General features: G+C 39.8%; 1 protein-coding gene across 1 annotated transcript in view; it reads right to left on the bottom strand.

Moving 5' to 3' along the window:
- The window catches only part of RAB22A (RAB22A, member RAS oncogene family), a 45467-nt gene extending 26228 nt beyond the window's left edge, over window positions 1-19239 (bottom strand). Inside the window, exon 1 of the mRNA XM_079719436.1 lies at window positions 19165-19239. The gene's annotated coding sequence lies outside the window, so the exon portion shown is untranslated. The remainder of the gene's footprint in view (window positions 1-19164) is intronic.
- Between the last annotated feature and the right edge of the window lie 104 nt (window positions 19240-19343).

Raw genomic sequence — 19343 nt, 5'->3', positions numbered from 1 at the left:
AGGAAGGATCAGCAAACATGATCAAGATTTTGAGGAGTTCCCTTGGCCTTGCAGTTCCCCACCTGGATCCCTGTGCCCTGGCTGCTGTCACCCTATGTCCAGTGAAGGCGGGGACTCCCTCAGAGATGTTTCTCTGGGCTCACCAGCTGCCTCAAGTCTCCGCAGTTGACAGCCTGAGGGCCCCGTCTATGGCAGCTTCTCCCTGTCCCTGTCTCTGCAGGGAAGGAGAGCAGCCATGGATCACTTCTCTCCTGTGAGTGGCTTGTCACTTTCTGAAGTTTAGTTCATTTAGGTTTCTTTGTGAGCTCAGGTGTCTAATGGGCTTTAAAAAATTTATCTTGCTGGTTTTGTTTTTTTTTGGATGAGAATTTTGTGACTTTTTTTTTTTTTTTTTTTTTTTTTTGTGGTACGCGGGCCTCTCACCGTTGTGGCCTCTCCCGTTGCGGAGCACAGGCTCCGGACGCGCAGGCTCAGCAGCCATGGCTCACGGGCCCAGCCGCTCCGCGGCACATGGGATCCTCCCAGACCGGGGCACGAACCCGTATCCCCTGCATCGGCAGGCGGACTCTCAACCACTGCGCCACCAGGGAGGCCCGAATTTTGTGACTTTTTATATCTGGATTGTAAGCACACAGGGTTGTTTTAAGGATTAAGTTATTGTATTTAAAGTAAAAAATATGAGCAACATTATCACTACAACTTGGAGCTTGGAGTGGTTGTATCAATTCACACTCAGTGGTGGACACACTGACAAGGAGGATGAGGTCTTTGGGATGAAAGGTGGAGAGAGGAGTTCAGGGGCAGATATGTCGTGTCCCAGGTGTGTCTGCAGTGACACAGCAGTCATCTGCAGTCGCTGGAGAAAGGTGGCCCTCAAGGCTGTGAGCGTGAATGAAATCACCTGGGAAGACCCAGGGCCATGGCAGAAATCTTCCCTGCTTCCACATTTTAGGGGTGGACAGCAAGGCCAAGAAACAGAAAAAGGAGGACTATCCCAAGAGGTAGGAAAGAGGAGAATCAGAACTGTATCCCAGGGACTTCCCTGGTGGCACGGTGGTTAAGAATCCGCCTGCCAGTGCAGGGGACACGGGTTCGAGCCCTGGTCCAGGAAGATCCCACGTACCGTGGAGCAACTAAGCCCATGCGCCACAACTACCGAGCCTGAGCCCTACAACCGGCAAGCCACAACTACTGAGCCTGTGTGCCTCAACTACTGAAGCCCGCGGGCCAGAGCCCGTGCTCCGTAACAAGAGAAGCCACTGCAATGAGAAACCTGCACACTGCAATGAAGAGTAGCCCCCATTTGCCACAACTAGAGAAAGCCCGTGCATAGCAACGAAGACCCAATGCAGCCAAAACAAACAAACAAACAAACAAACAAACTGAACCCTGGCCTCAGAGCCTTTGCACTTTCTTAAAAAAAAGAGGAAAAAAAAAAAAAGAACTGTATCCCAGGTAACAAGAGGCTTTGCAGAAAAAAAAAAAAAAGAACTCTATCCCAGGTAACAAGAGGCTTTGCAAAAAAAAGAATGCTAGGTATTTCTAGAGAGGAGAAATACAATAAAATGGATTATACTTGGCCATTCACGAGTTGATGTTAAACTCTGCAACAGTGGTTTCAGTGGAATAATAGGGCAGATGTCGATAAGAGGAGGATCTGAAATGAATCAGAGATTGGTAGATAGAGATGATGACTATACAATTGTAAAAATCTTATAATTAAAGAACAATCTTTTTTTTTTACTGAGCACATTAACTAAGGGCTAGGCACTATGGATACATCTGTAGTCACTCTGGATAAGGTTCCTTTGCTCATAGAACTATGGAGTGGTGGGGTCAGACAGTAAGTAAATAAATAAATGATAATGAATTTTAATATTTACTATGAAGATAACAAAACATTATGCGGTAATGGTGATTAGAGTGGTTATTTCATCAAAGAAAAGAGCACTAAAAGAAACAAACCAACCAGATATTCCAGAACTTTAGAAAAGTAACAACAGAAATAAAGAATAAAGATAGATTTAAAATTAGATTAGAATTAGTTGAAAAATTTTAAAAGATTAAAAGCTGGATTAAGGGCTAGGAGAAAATACCTAGTTTAAGGCGTGGAGGAAAAAAATAATGGAAAATGTAGAAAAGGGTGTAAAAGCCACACACACAAATTCTAAACTATATGTAATAGTAGTCTGAGAATGTGAAGAGAGAAAATGGAGCAAAAGCAATATTGAAGAGATAATGGTTGAGAATTTTCCAACTTGAAAGACATCAAACCACAGGTTCAAGAAATACTATGAACCCAAGCAGGATAAATACAACAGAAGTCTCACCTAGGCACATCAAAGTAAAACTGGTGAAACCCAAAGACAAAAAGTAAATCTCAAAGGCACTCAGAAGAATAAATGACACATTAATATTCAGATAGCAGCAAGACTGACACCTGACTTCAATAAAAACAGATGAAGTCATAAGAAAATGGGATACATATTTTCAAAGACCTAAGAGACAATAACTGAAAACCAAGAATTCTATATCCAATGAAAATAGACTTTAAAAAATGATTGTGACGTGCCAAAATAGCTTAAATTAAAAACAACTGTTGAAGATGTGGAACAAATGGACCTGTCATGTATTGCTGGTAGGAATGGAAAAGAGCAGGCAACCACTTTGGAAAACAGCAAGTTCTTATAAACATGCCTTAAAACCCATTGTGGCAGCCAGCATCTAAGATGGCCCTAAGGATCCTCACTCCTGGTATTTATGTCCTCGTGTAGTACCCTCCCACAGTGAATGGAGCTGACCCATGTAACCAAGAGGATATTATGGAAATGAAGGTGAGGTCACAAAGACATTGTGGCTTCCATCCTGGGCTCCCATGTTGTGAGGACACTCAAGCAGCCCTATGGAGAGGTCAGTACAGCAAGAGCCAGAATCGCCCAGCTAAGTTGCTCCTGAATTCCTGACCTACAAAAACTGTGAGACAATAGGTGTTCATTGTTGTTTTAAGCTGCTAAGCTTTAGGGTAATCTGTTACACAATGGTAGATAAGAAACATGCCTTTGAACCAGAAATTCCATCTTCAGGTATATACTCAAGAGTGACACGTGTACATATCTACACACAAAAACTGTATACAAATATTCACAGCAGCTTTATTCATAATAGCTTAAAACTGGACTCCATTTAAATGTCCATCAATAGGAGACTACATAAACAAATTGTGGTATATTCATACAATACAACACTACTCAGCAATAAAAAGGAACAAACTACTGATATGTGCAAAAACATGGATGAATCTCAAAAACAGTATTTTGAGCAAAGGAAGGCAGCACAAATGAGTAGATATAATAAGCCACCATTTATATGAAGTTTAAAAACACACATTTACTCTATTGTGATAGGTTAGGTTGATGGTGGTTAGGTTGATGAGGCAGGGGTGGGTATACCAGGAAGGGAGCTTTCTGGGGTAATGGAAATGTTCTATAGCTTGATGGCACTTAAACAAGTACAAGGCAAAAATGCACTGAACCACACATTTTATTGTATGTAAATAAAAGCTCTATTTAAAAAAGATGAAATTAAGACATTTTCAGACAAAAAAACACCCCAGCACCAGAAGAGTACTGTAAAGGAGATATGAAACAGTGTTCTTCAGAATGAAATAAATAATCCCAGATGGAAGTTCAGAAATGCAGGAAGGAATGTAAAGCAACAGGAAGAGTAAACATGTGGAGAAAACTGATAGGAATGTTGACTGTATAACAATAATAAAGGTCCTATAAGGTCTAGAATTAAAATGAACTGTAAAAGCATAAAAGGCAGGAAACAGGGAAATTGGATTTGAGATCCTTACGTTGTGGGAATGTGGTGAAGGTAATTTATATTAGACTCAAAAAAGTCAAGGATGCGTAAAGTAATTGCTAGAGTAACAATTAAAGAACAATTAAAGAATGTACTTCCAAGGTAACAAAGGGGGAAATATGGCACTAAAAGCAAAACAAAACAAAATTCAACCCACAAGAGCACAGGACAGGGTAAATAAAAAGCAAAGTGTAAAACTGTAGTGTTTAAACATAAATACATCAGTAATTATAATAAAAGTAAAATAATTAAATACTCAAATTAAAAGTCAAAGTCAGGGAGCTCTGAGCCCAGGCACGGTGGTGGTAGCCCGCACTGGGAGAATCCTCACCGGCCTGTCAAGCAAAAAACCAGTGCCGCTGGCTGGAGGATGGGGTTTGGGGCTCCCAGTGTGGCTGGAAATGCAGACGGGATACCCTGGGAAGGAAGATGCTGCAGAGGAAGCCTCAAATCCATGCATCAAGTCCCCTCAGACCCACGGTGACTTTGAACCGCACATGCGTCGGGGAGACTCCGAGGACAGCGCCGATGGAAGGCTGAAAGAGCTGAGCAGGATTTCAGCTGCTGCCAACTGCAGGAGAAAGAGTTGGAAGTCTGAATCCTGCCGACTTACAGGGGCCCAGTGAGCACCCTGAGTGAAAAGCCAGGTAGGCCACCCTTCAGAAGTAAAGACTGTATCCCAGGAATAAAGATTTGCCATGAGGCTGAAGGCAACAATCCAACAGAACCATCCTAATAACAGAGTGTAAAAGCACGTTTCCCCAAGTTCAAGGTGATTGGCCCACAGTTCAACTTTCTGCTAAAACAAAACTCAGCATTTCCCAGAAGATAAGAGAATAGAAAATCCCTACAACACACCTCTGCAGCATTCAGTATACAATAGTAATTAAAGAAAAGATACTACATACGCAAAGACATGTGACCCAAGGTCAAGAGAAAAAAGAGTAAATAGCAACAGATCCGGAGCTGATCCAGATGTTGGCACTAGCAGACATGTGCTTTAAAAGCTATTAGAAATATAATCAGGACTTAAAGACAAAGAGTCATATTGAGTGAACAGATAAGCTTACAAAATATAAAAAACAAAGACTCTAGAATTAGACAGTATTTGAAATTAAAAAAATATACTAGATGTGCTTAAAAGACAGAAGAAAGGATCAATCGAACTTAAAGACAGATCAACAGAAATAATGTGATCCTTAAAGAGAAAAATTTGGAAAACAAAGCAAAACAAAACCCAGGCCGCAGTCACCTGCGAGATAATATCCAACAGTTTAATACACGAGTAACTGGAATCCTATAGGTGGAGCAAGAGAATGGGGTAGACAAAATATTTAAAGAAATAATGGTTGAAAATGTCCCAAACAATCATATTTCTAATCCAAGCAACTCAGTTACCCCAGAGTATATCAAGCACCTAGCACACAACAGTAAACTGCTGAAGACAAAAGATAAAAGAGACCGTAGATAACTAATAAGAATGTGCTGTATAGCACAGGGATCTCTACTTAATACTCTGTAATGACTTATATGGGAAAAGAATCTAAAAAAGAGTGGGTACATGTATATGAATAATTGATTCACTTTGCTGTACAGCAGAAACGAATACAACATTGTAAAGCAATTATACTCCAATAAATATTAATTAAAAAAAAAAGATAAAGACATCTTAAAGCAGCCAGATGATAAAAATGTATGTTACATACAGGGGAACAGTGCTACGGATGACGCCAGGCTGCTCAGCAGAAACCACGGAGGCCAGAATACAGTAGAATACTATATTCAAAATGCTGAAAGAAAACCATCTGTACATTACACCTCCAAGTGTGTACCTCTGACATCTTCATGCATCTCACCCATGGAATGCACAGCTTGGTGACTATAGTTAATAATATTGTACTGTATATTTGAAAGTTGTTGAGTAAATCCTAAATGTTCTCATAGCGAGAAAAAAAATTTTCTAACTATGTGTGGTGACTGGATGTTAACTACACTTATTGTGTAATCACTTCACAATATGGTCCCATATCAAATCATTATGCTGTACAAACAAAATACAAAAAGGGGAAAAAGCCCCCCCAGAAATCCTTATCTAGGAAAAATATCCTTTAAAAGTGAGGATGTAATACAGACCTTTTCAGATAAACAAAAACTGAGGGAATCTGTCACTAGTAGCCCTGAGAATCCATGAGATGCTAAAACAGTTCTTTAGGCTGAAGGGAAATAACAACAGATGAAAACTCAATTCTACAGGAAGGAATGAAGAGAAATGGAAGTGGTAATATGGGTGTAAAATAAAAAGAAATGAGTTTTGCATTTCCTCTTTTTTCCTACCCTGAATAATTACTCAAATCTCAGTATCGCTTAAATTACGTGGGCCAAGCAGGAAGGTACATGCGGCGGAGGGGTGGGGTGACCCAGGCTCACAGAGCTGGCGTATAAGGTGAAGAGTGCGTCAACAGCTCAATGTTACACTGTTTTACACCAAGCAGCCAGCTGTCTTTTAATGACATTGGGGGATAAAAGCTGGTTGTCTTTTAATGTCTTTATTTACAGTAAAATAGCCATCATTAAAAACAAGCAAACAAACTTGAAACAGTCTCTAATTTAGAGAAAAGTTACCGGTACAGAAGTTATTTATCCTGAGCCATTTCAGAGTAAGTTGCCTCATTACCTCTGAACATTAGTGGACATTTCCTACAAACAAGACTATCTTCCTGCGCAAGCAGAATAAGATAATCAAAACTGTGAAATTAACACCGACACATTACTACCATCTATTCCTCGGAGCCCATTTGAGTTTTGCTAATTGTCCTAATAATACCCTTTTTGGTAAAACACCCACTTCAAAACACATGCTGTACTTAGCTGCCATGACTCTTTAGTCTCCTTCAGTCTGGGTTAGCTTCTCAGTCTTTCCTTGACTTTTTAAACTTTGAGACTTCTGAAGATTATATACCCGTCATTTTGTAAAACGTTTCTCAATCCGAGTTTATCTGATGTTTACTCACAACATGATTAGATACAGTAAGGATGATTAAACTTTTGAAATTCAATTAATGTAATTGTGGTAGTTACAAAATATGTTCATTTTTTGCCTTTTTTTTTTTTTTTTTTTTTTTTTGCTTTACGCAGGCCTCTCACTGTTGTGGCCTCTCCCGTTGCGGAGCACAGGCTCCAGACGCGCAGGCTCAGCGGCCATGGCTCACGGGCCCAGCCGCTCCGCGGCATGTGGGATCTTCCCGGACCGGGGCACGAACCCGTGTTCCCTGCATCGGCAGGCGGACTCTCAACCACTGCGCCACCAGGGAAGCCCTATTTTTTGCCTTTTGATACTCCTTCCTTCAAGACTGGTGCTTAATTCCGTACCCTTCGAGTCTGGGATGGGCTTAGTAACTCCCTTCTAAGGCGTCATAAAAATACTACAGATTCTTCCTTGCTCTCCCTTGGGTCACTTGCCCCGGGGAAAGTTAGCTGTCCTTTTGTGAGGACACTCATGCAGCCCCATGGAGAGGCCCACATGGTGAAGATCTGAGGAACTGAGGCCTACAGTCAACAGCCATGTGAGTGCGCTATCTTGGAAGCAGAACCTTCAACCCCAGCCAAGCTTTCAAATGACTGCAGCCCTGACTTGACTGGGACATCTTGACTGCAACACCACAGAAGACTCTGAGCCAGAACCATATCAGCTAAGCCACTCTGATTTCTGATCCACAGAAAATGTGGATAATGAATGTTTGTGGTTTCAAGCCGCTAAGTGTTGGGATAATTTGTTACTTAGCAATTGATAATGAATACAGTTATCCATCACATTGACAGAGAAAAGGAGGTAACAAACCATACTGTCATCTAAATAGATGCAGAAAAGTATTAAGACAAAATTCAAGACCCATTCTTGATTTTAAAAAAGTTTCAGCAAACTAGAAAGAGAAGGAAGCTTCCTTATCTTAATAATGGGCACCCTACAACTAACATCATACTTAATAGTATAATGTTGAATGTTTTTCCACTAAGATTGGGAAAAGGCAAGGATGTTGGTCACCACTTTTATTCAATATGGTACTGGAGGTCCTAGCCAGTGCAGCAAGGTATGGAAAAAATTAAAAGGAAAGGAAGAAACTGACTTTATTCTCAGACAACATAATCATGCATGTAGAAAAAAACCTAAAGGGGCTTCCCTGGTGGCGCAGTGGTTGAGAGTCCGCCTGCCGATGCAGGGGACACGGGTTCGTGCCCCGGTCCGGGAGGATCCCACATGCTGCGGAGCGGCTGGGCCCGTGAGCCATGGCCGCTGAGCCTGTGTGTCTGGAGCCTGTGCTCCACAACAGGAGAGGCCACAACAGTGAGAGGCCCGCGTACCGCAAAAAAAAAAAAAAAAAAAAAAAAAAGAATTTCTACAAGTCTGTAAAAAATAAGGCAAAAACTCCCAGTAAAAATGGGCAAAAGACCTGAGTACTCACTTCATAAGATATATATGAATGACAAATACACACATGAAAAATGCTTAACATTATTAGTCATCTGGGAAATGCAGACTAAAAGCACAATGAGATACCATTTCATATCCACTAGAATAACTGAAGTTAAAAAGACAAATGCTGGTGAGGAGGTAGGGCAACTGGACTTCTATACCTTGCGGGTGGGAGGGTAAAATGATACAACCACTTTGGACAACTCTTTGGCAACTTCGTACTAAGTTATACATGCACCTATCCTATGAACTACAAATTCTATTCCTAGTTATTTACCCAAAGGAAATGAAAACCTATGTGTACAAAAAGAGTTTTAAAAGAATCTTCACAGCACCTATATTCATAGTAGCCCAAAACTAATGGGTAAACAAACTGTGATCTATTCATATAAGAGAATATTAGTCACCAATTTAAAAAAGGGACTATGATACATGCAACAACATGGTTGAATCTCCAAAACATCATTTTATGGGGAAGAAATAGGACACCAAAGAGTGTCTTCTGTATCATTTCATTTACATGAAATGCAAGAACAGGCAAATTAATCCATAATGATTGAGGTCAGCACAGTGGTCACTTGTGAGGAGTGGGACTCACAGAAACAACCTTCTGAGGTGATGAGAATTTCTGGATCTTGATTAGGTGGTGGTTATAAGGAATATATTTTATCAAATTCAAATCATAAGCTGCTTACAAGAAACCCACCTTAAACAGAAAGATACAGAAAGGTTAGAAAACAAAAGGATGAGACAAAGTTGCACCATGCAAATACTGACCAAAGGAAATAGTCTTGTTATATTAAGACACAATTAGACCTCAAGGCAAAATGCATTCCCAGAGCTAAGGAGTACATTTCAGAATGTTAGAAGGTTTGTATTATCAGTAAGATACAAAATTCCAGGTTTGTAAGTACTTACTGTAGCTGCAAAACAGATAAAGTGAAACTGACAGAACAAAAAGGATAATCAGACAAATACACAAGCATAGTGGGAGATTTTTAACCCACTAAGTCTCTTAGTAACTGATGGATTTGGGTAGACCAAAAAACCAGAAGAAATGAACACGATTAATAAACCTGACCTAATTCCACTCACAGAACGTGGCAAATAACAGTTGCAAAGTATACAATCTTTTCAAACACATATGAAACATTTACCAAAATCAACATATGCTGGGTAAATTGCAAATTGCATCAGAAATTAAAGGATTTAAATATGTTCTCTGACCTCAATACAATTATGCCAGTAATCACTAAAAAAAGTTAACTAGAAAATTTCCCTATATTTGGAAATCAACAAACACATATCTAAATGACACTTGGATCAAAGGTGAAATCATAATAAAAATCAGAAAATATTTTGAAATGAATGACTTTGAAATGTATGACAATGAAATGATGATATACAAAAACTTGGATCCAGCAAAAGCCATGGCTAAGGTATTAAAACATAAGGAATACAAGTGAAAATAAAGACTGAAAATCAGTTATATAATCATCTCTTTCAAGGAGTTAGAAAAAGAATAGCACATTGAACAGAACAGAAACTATAAAGATAGGAGCAGGAATTAATGAAAAAAGAGAAATACTGCAGAGTTGACCAAAGGCAAAACTAATATCAGAAATGTAAAACAGATATATGTAAAATGTAAAAAGTATAAAGTCTTAACATCTTTCTGCCAATAAATTGGGAAAAGTATATGAAAATAGTGAAAATCCTTTAAAAAAACCCAAACAAACCACAATCTATCAAAATCAATACAAGAAGAAATATAAAATCTGAAAATGAATAATCTTACAACTATGAAAGAAATTGAGGGACTTCCCTGGTGGCACAGTGGTTAAGGACTCCACGTTCCCAATGCAGGGGGCCTGGGTTTGATCCCTGGTCAGGGAACTAGACCCTATATGCATGCTGCAACTAAGAGTTCGCACACCACAACTAAGGAGCCCGCCTGCCACAACTGAGGAGTCCACGTGCCTCAACTAAGGATTTGGCAAGCTGCAACTAAGGAGCCCACTGGCTGCAACTGAGCCCACTGGCTGCAACTAAGGAGCTCACTGGCCACAACTAAGGAGCACACATGCCACAACTAAGGAGTCAGCGAGCCGCAACTGAGACCCAGCGCAACCAAATAAAAAAAATAAATAAAAATTATTAAAAACAAAAGAAAGAAATTGACTCCTTAAACTATATTATACAAGGACAACTTGAAGCCCACATGCATTTTACTAATCACTTAAAGAAGAAATAAGAGCAATTTTACACAAACTCTTCCATAGAAGAGCTTCTCAACTAGCTTTATAAGGGAAGCAAAACCTTCATGCCAAATCTGACGTGTACATTATAGAAAGTAATATTACATGACAATCTTACTCAAAGGTCCTAAAGCATACACAAAGGTCCTAAAAAAACACAGTAAACTAAAGCCAGTGATATGTAAAAAGAAAAATATCACCATCTAAGTGGATTTACTCCATGAAAATTCAACAATGTTATTTACCACATTAACATCATAAAAGAATAATTACAGGATCAAGCCAATAAATGTAGAAAAATCTTTTGGTAAATTCCACACTTATTCATGTTAAAAAAAACAAACAAACTCCAGCATATAATAAAAAGAAGGACACTCTGTAATGTGATAAGGTGTATGTACAAAAACCTTACAGCAAACATATTTAATGGTATGATAGAGAAAGCTTTCCTGCTAAGATTAAAATAAGATAAGAATACCCAGTACGACCATTTCTATTCAACACTGTACTGCAGATCCGTACTCAACTCAATAAACGATACAAAAAGTTTAAGTTTTAGAAATAAAGCTATTTCAAAGCAATACCATTTAGCACATTGACAGCAGAAAACTGCACTGAAACATCAAACCCCTTGGATTAAATCTAACGAAAGATGTGCAAGTCCACTACACAGAAAAGCAGAAAAAAATGCTCAGAAAAAATAAAGAAGCCTAACAAATGGAAGAATAATCTATGTGCATATATTGAAGATGCAGTATCATACAGATGTCATTTCTCTCCAAACCAATGTATAAATTCAATGGAATGTCAATCAAAAACACAGTGGGGATTAGTGTGTTGGTGTGTGTGAAAACAGATAACACTAATGTTTACATGGAAATGTAACAGGCCAAGAACAGCCAAGAAATTACTGAAGAATAAAATAGAACTACTCATACTACTGGACATTAAGACTTATTACAGAGATACTGGATTTAAGAAACTGTGACACTGGCACAAGGACCCAGAAAAAAGACTAATTTAGTCTCTTTAAAAGATCACTGACTAAGGCAAAAAATAAGTGTATTGTGGACTTTATAAGATGCAGAAATAAAATATATGACAATAATAACAGAAAGGATGAGCGAGGGGAAATAAAAGTATACTCCTGTAAGGAGGTTCTTATACTATATGGGAAACTGTATATTATTTGAAGGCAGGCTAACAAATTAAAGAAGTATATTGTAAATCCTAGCACAACCACTAAAATAATAGAAGAGGTACAGCTAACAGGCCACTAGTGGAGATAAAATGGAACCATTAATATGGACAGTAGAAAAATACAGCAAGATGGTAGATTTAAGCCAAACCATATTGATAGTTACAAAAAATAAAAATGGTCTAAACCAGTACTATACAACAGAGCCTTCTACAATGAGAACTTGAAAGGTAGCTAGTGTGACTGAGGAACTGAATTTTAAATTTTAACTTAAGTTCAGATAGCCACATGCAGCTACTGTATTAGACAGCACAAGTGTAAACACGCCAAATAAAAGGCAGGACCCATAATGCTGTCTGCAAGAAACTCACTTTAAATATACAGATATAAATAGGTTAAATGTAAATGGATGGGAAAAGATATGCAAACACTAACCAACAGAGAGCTGAAGAGCCTGTATTCATATGAGACCAAGTAGAATTCAGAATCGGGACTGTTACCAGGGAAAAAGAGGGACATTTCATGACAGTGAAGGGGTCAAGTGATCAAGAAAAATAACAATGCTACATGTAGGTACACTCAATAATAAGAGCTTCAAAACAGCAACAAAAACTGATCAAACTAAAAACAGAACTAGACAAATCTTCAATTAGGGTTGGATTTCAGACACTCCTTTCACTTCAAATAAGGGAAAAAAAAATCAGTAAGGATACAAAGGAGAGGAACAGTGCTGTTAGCCAAGCTGATTATTTAACATTTACAGAACACACCACACAACAGTAGCAGAATACATTCTTTTCTGGTACACATGGAACATTCATGAAGGCCATATTCTAGGCCATAAAACAAATGTCAAATGTAAAAGGTCTGAAATAATAATGAGTATGTTCTCTGACTACAACGGATTTAAACTACAAATCAGTACTAATTGAAAATATCTGGAAAAATTCCCAAATAATTGTAAGTTAGAAAACATACTTCCAACAACTAACAGGTCAAACAAGTCACAAGGGAAAGAAATACTTTGAACTAAATGAAAATGAAAACACAACATATCAAAATCTGTGGGATTCACTCAAACCAGTACTTACAGGGAAATTTATACTTCTAATTGTATAAATTGCATAAATAAAAAAAGCCTTAAAAAATCAATATTATAAACTTCCACCTTAAAAAACTAAAAAGGAAGAAGTTAGGCCAAAATAAGCAAAGGAAGGAAAAAATGAAGATAAAAGCAAAAATCAATGACAAGGAAAAGAGTGAAATATTAATGAAATAAACTGATTTCTTTGAGAAGACCATTAAAATTGCTAAACTTATAGCTGGACAGATCCTAATGACATTAAAAAGATAATAGAGGAATATTATGAACAACTTCATGCCAATAAATTAAAAAACAGATACAATGGACAAATTCTTTGAAAGACACAAACTACCAAAGCTTACTCAGGAAAAAATGAATAGGCACATATCTATTAAAGAAGCTGAATTGGTAGCTGAATTTTTCTGGCAAAGAAAACTCCTTGCTCAGATGGCTTCATCCATTGATCAAATGGATATAATTTATGAATTATACCAAACTTTTAAGGAAGAAATACCAATTCTACATGAATTCTTCCAAAAAAGTAGAAGAGGAAAAAACACTTCCCAACTTAATTTTATGAGGCCGTGATACCAAAATTAGAGAACATATTACAGAAAACTACAGATCAATATCCATCATGAACATGGAGGCAAAAATGCTTAGCAAAATTTTAGTAAATCAAATTCAGTAATGTATTAAAAAATTCATATTAACCAAGTGAAATGTATCCGAGGAATGCAATGTTGGCTTAATATTTTAGTATCAATTGTTGTAATTCACTATTTTAAGACTGAAAAAGAAAAAGCATAAGAACAGTTCAAAAGATGAAAAAAAACACCTGGCAAAACTCAACACAATTCTTGATAAAAAAAATCTGATTTAGGGATAGAGGATAACATTCTCAACCTGATAGTGGGCACCTATAAAAAAAACCTAGAGCCTAGACGTCTAACTTAATGGAAAAGACTGAATGCTTCCCCCACCAAGATTAGGAATAAGGAAAGGATGTCTGCTCTTACCACTTCTCACAGTACTGGAGGTCCTAGCTCATGTGCTAAGGTAGGTAAGAGAAATAAAAGGCACACAGATTGGAAAGAAAGAAATAAAATTGCCTATTACAGATGGCATGATTGTGCACCTAAGAAAATCCCAAGGCATCTATTAAAAAGGTGCCTGAACTAACTGAATTCAGCCAAGTCACACAACACAAGGTCCATACGTAAAAATCCATTTTATGTCTATATATTAGTAACAAACAATTGAAATTTTAAAATTCCATATAATCTATAGTGACAGAAAGCTTATCAGTGGTTGCCTGGAGCCAGTGGTAGGGGTGGGGATGAATACAGGATGGGGCAAAAAGGAACAGTCTGGAGTGATGGAAGTGTTCTACATACTGATTGCAGTGGTGATCTCACAGATGTATAAATCTGTCAGAATTCATCAACATGTTCACTAAAAATGGGTGCATTTTATTGCATGTAAACTGTACTTCAGTAAAGTCAATTAAAAACACAGATCAATGGGATATAATAAAAAATCCAGGGGCTTCCCTGGTGGCGCAGTGGTTGAGAGTCCGCCTGCCAATGCAGGGGACACAGGTTCGAGCCCTGGTTTGGGAATATCCCACATGCCGCCGAGCGGCTAGGCCCGTGAGCCATGGCCGCTGAGCCTGCGCGTCCGGAGCCTGTGCTCCGCAATGGGAGAGGCCACAACAGTGAGAGGCCCGCGTACCGCAAAAAAAAAAAGAAAAATCCATAAAAAGTGCACTATAAATACAGATGCTCAATTTATGACAATCACAGCTCAGCATAGAACACTGAATTATGGATGGTCTAAAAAAACAAAAAAGGGATGAGGATTACTGGATAACCCTGTTGGAATTAAAAAAAAAAAAAGCCAAAACGCCCCACAACTTAACGTTTATTTTACATCTCACCCAGAAATTAATTCCAGGTAAAATTTAAATCTCAATCTGAAAAGTGAAACAAAATTTCTATAGGATAACAGGAGAGTATTTTCATGACCTTGGTAAATCAAAGTTTATTAAAAGGACATAAAAAGCACTAACCATAAAGAGAAAGATTGATCAAATGGATATACTAAAAGTAACAACTCTTCATTAAAAGATCCTTTCAGAGAGTGAAAACCTTAGTCACAGAGTGCGAGAAAATATCTGCAATGCTCAGAACCAATGAATGACTAGTATCTGGAATACGTACACAACACCTACAGATCAATAAGGGTATGACTGACGACCCAATAGAAAAATGAACAAGATTCTCAAACAGGCAACATATCCAAATGACCAATAAACATATGAAAATGTGTTCAATAGCTTTAGACATATGGGAAACAGAAATTAAAACCAGAATGAGGTACTACCACCCACCCTCCAACACAGCTAAAATTTGAGACTGATAATACCAAATGTAGCTGATATGGAGCAACCGGAACTCCCAAACACTGCTGGTAGGAATGTAAATTGGCACAATACTTTACAAGGTAGCTACTAGAGTTAAGATACATATTCCTTCTGACCCAGGAATTCCACTGCCAATTGCCAAAGAAATTCCATACATATGGGCACAAAAGACACGTACAAAAATGTTCATAGCAAAATTATTTGTAATAGCCTCAGACTAGAAACAACCACAATATCCAACAGCAGAATAAACTGTGGCATATTTATCCAATGAGTTACTTACTATACAGGGATGAAAAAGAATAAACTATTATTACATGAAATGACATAGATGAATCTTACAAGGTTTGAATAAAATAAGCAGATACAAAACAACACCTACTGGTCTAATTCCATTTAAATAAAGTCTAAAAAAAACTATAGTGTTAGAGGCTTATTAAAAAATAACAGTTGCTAAGAAATAACAAATGCTTACCATATGCCAAGTACCATTCTAACTAATTTTTATGTGTTTAACTCAATTTTCACAACTCTATAATGAGATGCAACTTATTCTCCCAAATGTGCAAATTTAGTCACAAAGAGGTTAAATAATTTGCTCAAGGACACAGCGACTACGTGTTAGACCTGGAATGTGAAGGCAGCTAGCCTGGCTTGAGAGCCTGCATTCTAAAGGCTACATTGATGCTCAGTGGTAGTGCTTTACTGGAAAGATGGAGGGAGGGCAAATGAGCAGAGGGAGGTGGGAGAAGTAGGATGACTAATTCCCATCTCTCAAGAAAACAATCAGTAGATAATGCCTAAAATTGGGGGATGGGGTGGGGGAGAAGAGAGAAGGGATCAAGAATTTGCAGTATATGCATGTTATGAAAAAATCTGGAGGAAAGATCAGAAAAAAACAGCTAAACAACCTCACAACAGTAGTTGCCTCTAGGGAGTGAGTCAGAGTGGACCAGGGGACTGTTATCCTTAACTTATAAGCCTTACTGTTACAGAAAAAAACCACATGCACATTACTTTGATAAAAATAATTTTTAAAGATTTTAAAAAGATGTAAATATTTTAAAAATCAACAATGCTATCATGTATTGAGCCCCAGGGTCCCTGGCATTTAGCTAAACATTTTAAATACAGTAGCTCATGGAATTCCCCTAACAATATGGAATTGGTGCCAGTATTACTATTATTTTGCGGATGGGGAAACGGATTCAGGGTTAACTAGCTGGCAGGTGGCAGAGTCCATGTCGGAAGCAGCAGGAGGGAAGAGGACGGTCTAGAAGTCAACAAAGAGCAGGTATGGAAGGATATTCAGGAGGAGCCCTGGACAGGAGCTAGTGACTCATGCTGGCTTCGGGGAGGGGAGGGGACATTAGGAGGGGGATCTGAGAAGGATGCCCAGGTTGCTGGCTGGCTTGGGTACCTGGGGCCATGTTGGTCCTTTTCTCTTGCACAAGGTCCACGGAAAGGGAAGCAGAGGGCCAAGCCTCTGACGGGGAGTTTCTGAGCTCGGTCACAAATACATAGAGCCCCTTAGTGTTTGAGAAAGGCACGGCGCGGAGGAGGACGGAGGAGGACGCAGTGTGGGGAAGACCAAACACTATGAACTCAGCGGGGGTGGGGCGGGGAGAAGACTGAGCGGGATGGTCACGGACCCAGGGAGAGAAAGAACGTCTGGGGCCTGGCCCTGCTGCCTGCCCAGCCTCCGGGCCACCCATCCAGTGTGCCCTGTCCCCCACCCTCGCAGCTCCTGCTGTCCCCCGTGCTACTCACTGCCCTCAACACCACCGATGGTTACCTTCCACTCTTCAAAAACTGTTTTTCGAAATACAGTCCACTCACCTTTCAATACTGAAATGTCAGGGCTTCCAAGTGCCTCACACCCTCACTGTTCCCCTCAGGAACCAGTCATGCCCTTGGGCCTGGGTGAGGCCCCTGCTACAGGCTCTCACAGATGCTCCACATTCCTCCTTTGGAGCACAGAAAATGGTCAAAGAAATCACTTCCTGTACTTTAGTTACAGAATATGTCTCTCTCCTTCTAGGAGAGGTTCATGAGGGCAGGAGGGGCTGGCAGACTCTTTCTGAAAAGGTCCAAACGGTAAATACTTTCAGCTTTGCAGCCCACAGGGTCTTAGTCACAACTATTCAAGTCTGCCATTGTAGCCCGAAAGCGGTGCAGACAACATATAAAGGAACGGGTGTGATGTGTCACGGTATCACTTGATCTATAAAATCAAGAGGTGGGCCAAACGGCCACGGTTTGCCGAGCCCTGGTCTAAATCACCAGCCCCCAGTCTAGCATCCGGCATACAGCAGGCACTCAATGAATGAATAAAGAAAGAAAAAAGCCATTGCTTTGGCAATGAGATGGAAACAGGTACTGAGGGGAGGTGGTTTCAGTGGGATGGTGGGGTGGGATGGAGACAGCAGGGGGCTGAGCAGAAGCAGCAGCTGAGGAAGCAGGAAGTCCTCCTTCCGGAGCCCCCCGTTTGCCCGGCAGGCTTGGGGGACGGCCCTGTCTTCGGGGAGCGTGTCTGCAGGCTCCGACAAGAAGGCAGGGCTGGGGTGGGGAAGGGGTAGACCTGAGGAAGGCAGGGCTCCAGAGCTCGGGTGTGTGGGGGGCTGGTCCTGAAGGAGGAGGACACCTGCTGAGGACAGAGAAACAAGGGCGGAGGAAGGGAAGAGGGGGAAGCCTCGGATCCTCTTCCCCGTGAGACATGCGCCTGGACCGCCTGGGAAGAGAGCGGGGCTCAGGGAGGTGAAGAAGCCCAGCGCCTGTGGGGCTGGGAGGGCCGGCCACCCAGGACAGGGCCACAGGCCTGAGGGAGGCCCTCCACCTTCCCTCTTCTCTGGTGAGACAGCACTTCTAACCAAGCTGGCGTTTGGGTTTTTGTGCTGCCTAGTGTGAGGTGTGTCACTCACTGAGTCACCAGCACGACCTGCTATCACTTCCTGTCCCTTCACTTTCCCATGCGGGTAGTGACAGGCAGGCCCAGAGGAGGATGAGTTCACACTTCAAACATGCAGACATACCCAGTTCTTTCTTGAAGGCTATTGGAAGGCATTTTAATTTCAGAGAATCACTGGCTGTTTCATCTTGGTGCCCTCAAGTGTGTATGTGTATGCTGTAAAATATTTCCCGATTAGGCAGAACAGAATTTTTCTTTAAATGGAAGAAACCACTCGATTGCGGCTTTGCATAGTAGCTATCTAGTCTTACAAGCCTAACAAAGTATTAAAACCCACGAAACACAACTTCTCACAGAGAAAGGATTAATATTATGATATTTAAACAGCCTGAAAAGTTTTCTCACAGAGTCGAAAACCGACAGCCAGTCAATTTCACTTATTCTAAGACCCAGATACCCGGAAAAAAGCTTCCATTTTGACATTAATTTGTTAATTCTTTACTACTACTGGAACGTGTAGTAGCAGTGCTGGAATGTGTGAGAAGGGTTTGGACCCCAAACTATTTTTTACGAAGAACTAAAGCCACCTAAAATATCTTTTAGGTGACATACCGGGGAAAAAAAAGTATTAGGACCTGTTTTCTTCTGCCTTATTTCAAGGTGTAACTGCTGTTACTATTCATAGATCGAAGGCTCTATGTATATTCTAACAAGTAAAACTTTAATTCATACTTTCATTTTGAGGTTTTCATTCCTCACAAATCAAAAGACAATTTTCCTAAAACACATCAATCCTCACTCCACCATTTCAAGTTCTTCTAGACATGATGGGAACCACTGACTCCAAATTCACTGGAGTTTAAAATGGGGATGCCTAACCCCTGAAACACAGCCTTTATTTGAATGGACTTTTCAATACACCTTTAGATGCACATTCAATAAACTTGATCTCTTACCCTATTGTTGGGTTGATATTCGGATCAAAACTGTCTTCCACGAACCGCCACACAATACTTGATTTACCTACACCTGTATCCTAAAAGAGAATGAGAGAGGTAAAGAAGAAAAAGTTTTACCTGCTTGCATACACCAAAAACTACCTTGTGCCCTAAGTTCAGGATTTTGGGAAAATCAT

Source organism: Hyperoodon ampullatus (assembly GCF_949752795.1).
Source record: "Hyperoodon ampullatus genome assembly, chromosome: 14".
In the NCBI taxonomy this organism is placed as follows: domain Eukaryota; kingdom Metazoa; phylum Chordata; class Mammalia; order Artiodactyla; family Ziphiidae; genus Hyperoodon; species Hyperoodon ampullatus.
This window is presented reverse-complemented; position numbering and strand designations above follow the sequence as displayed.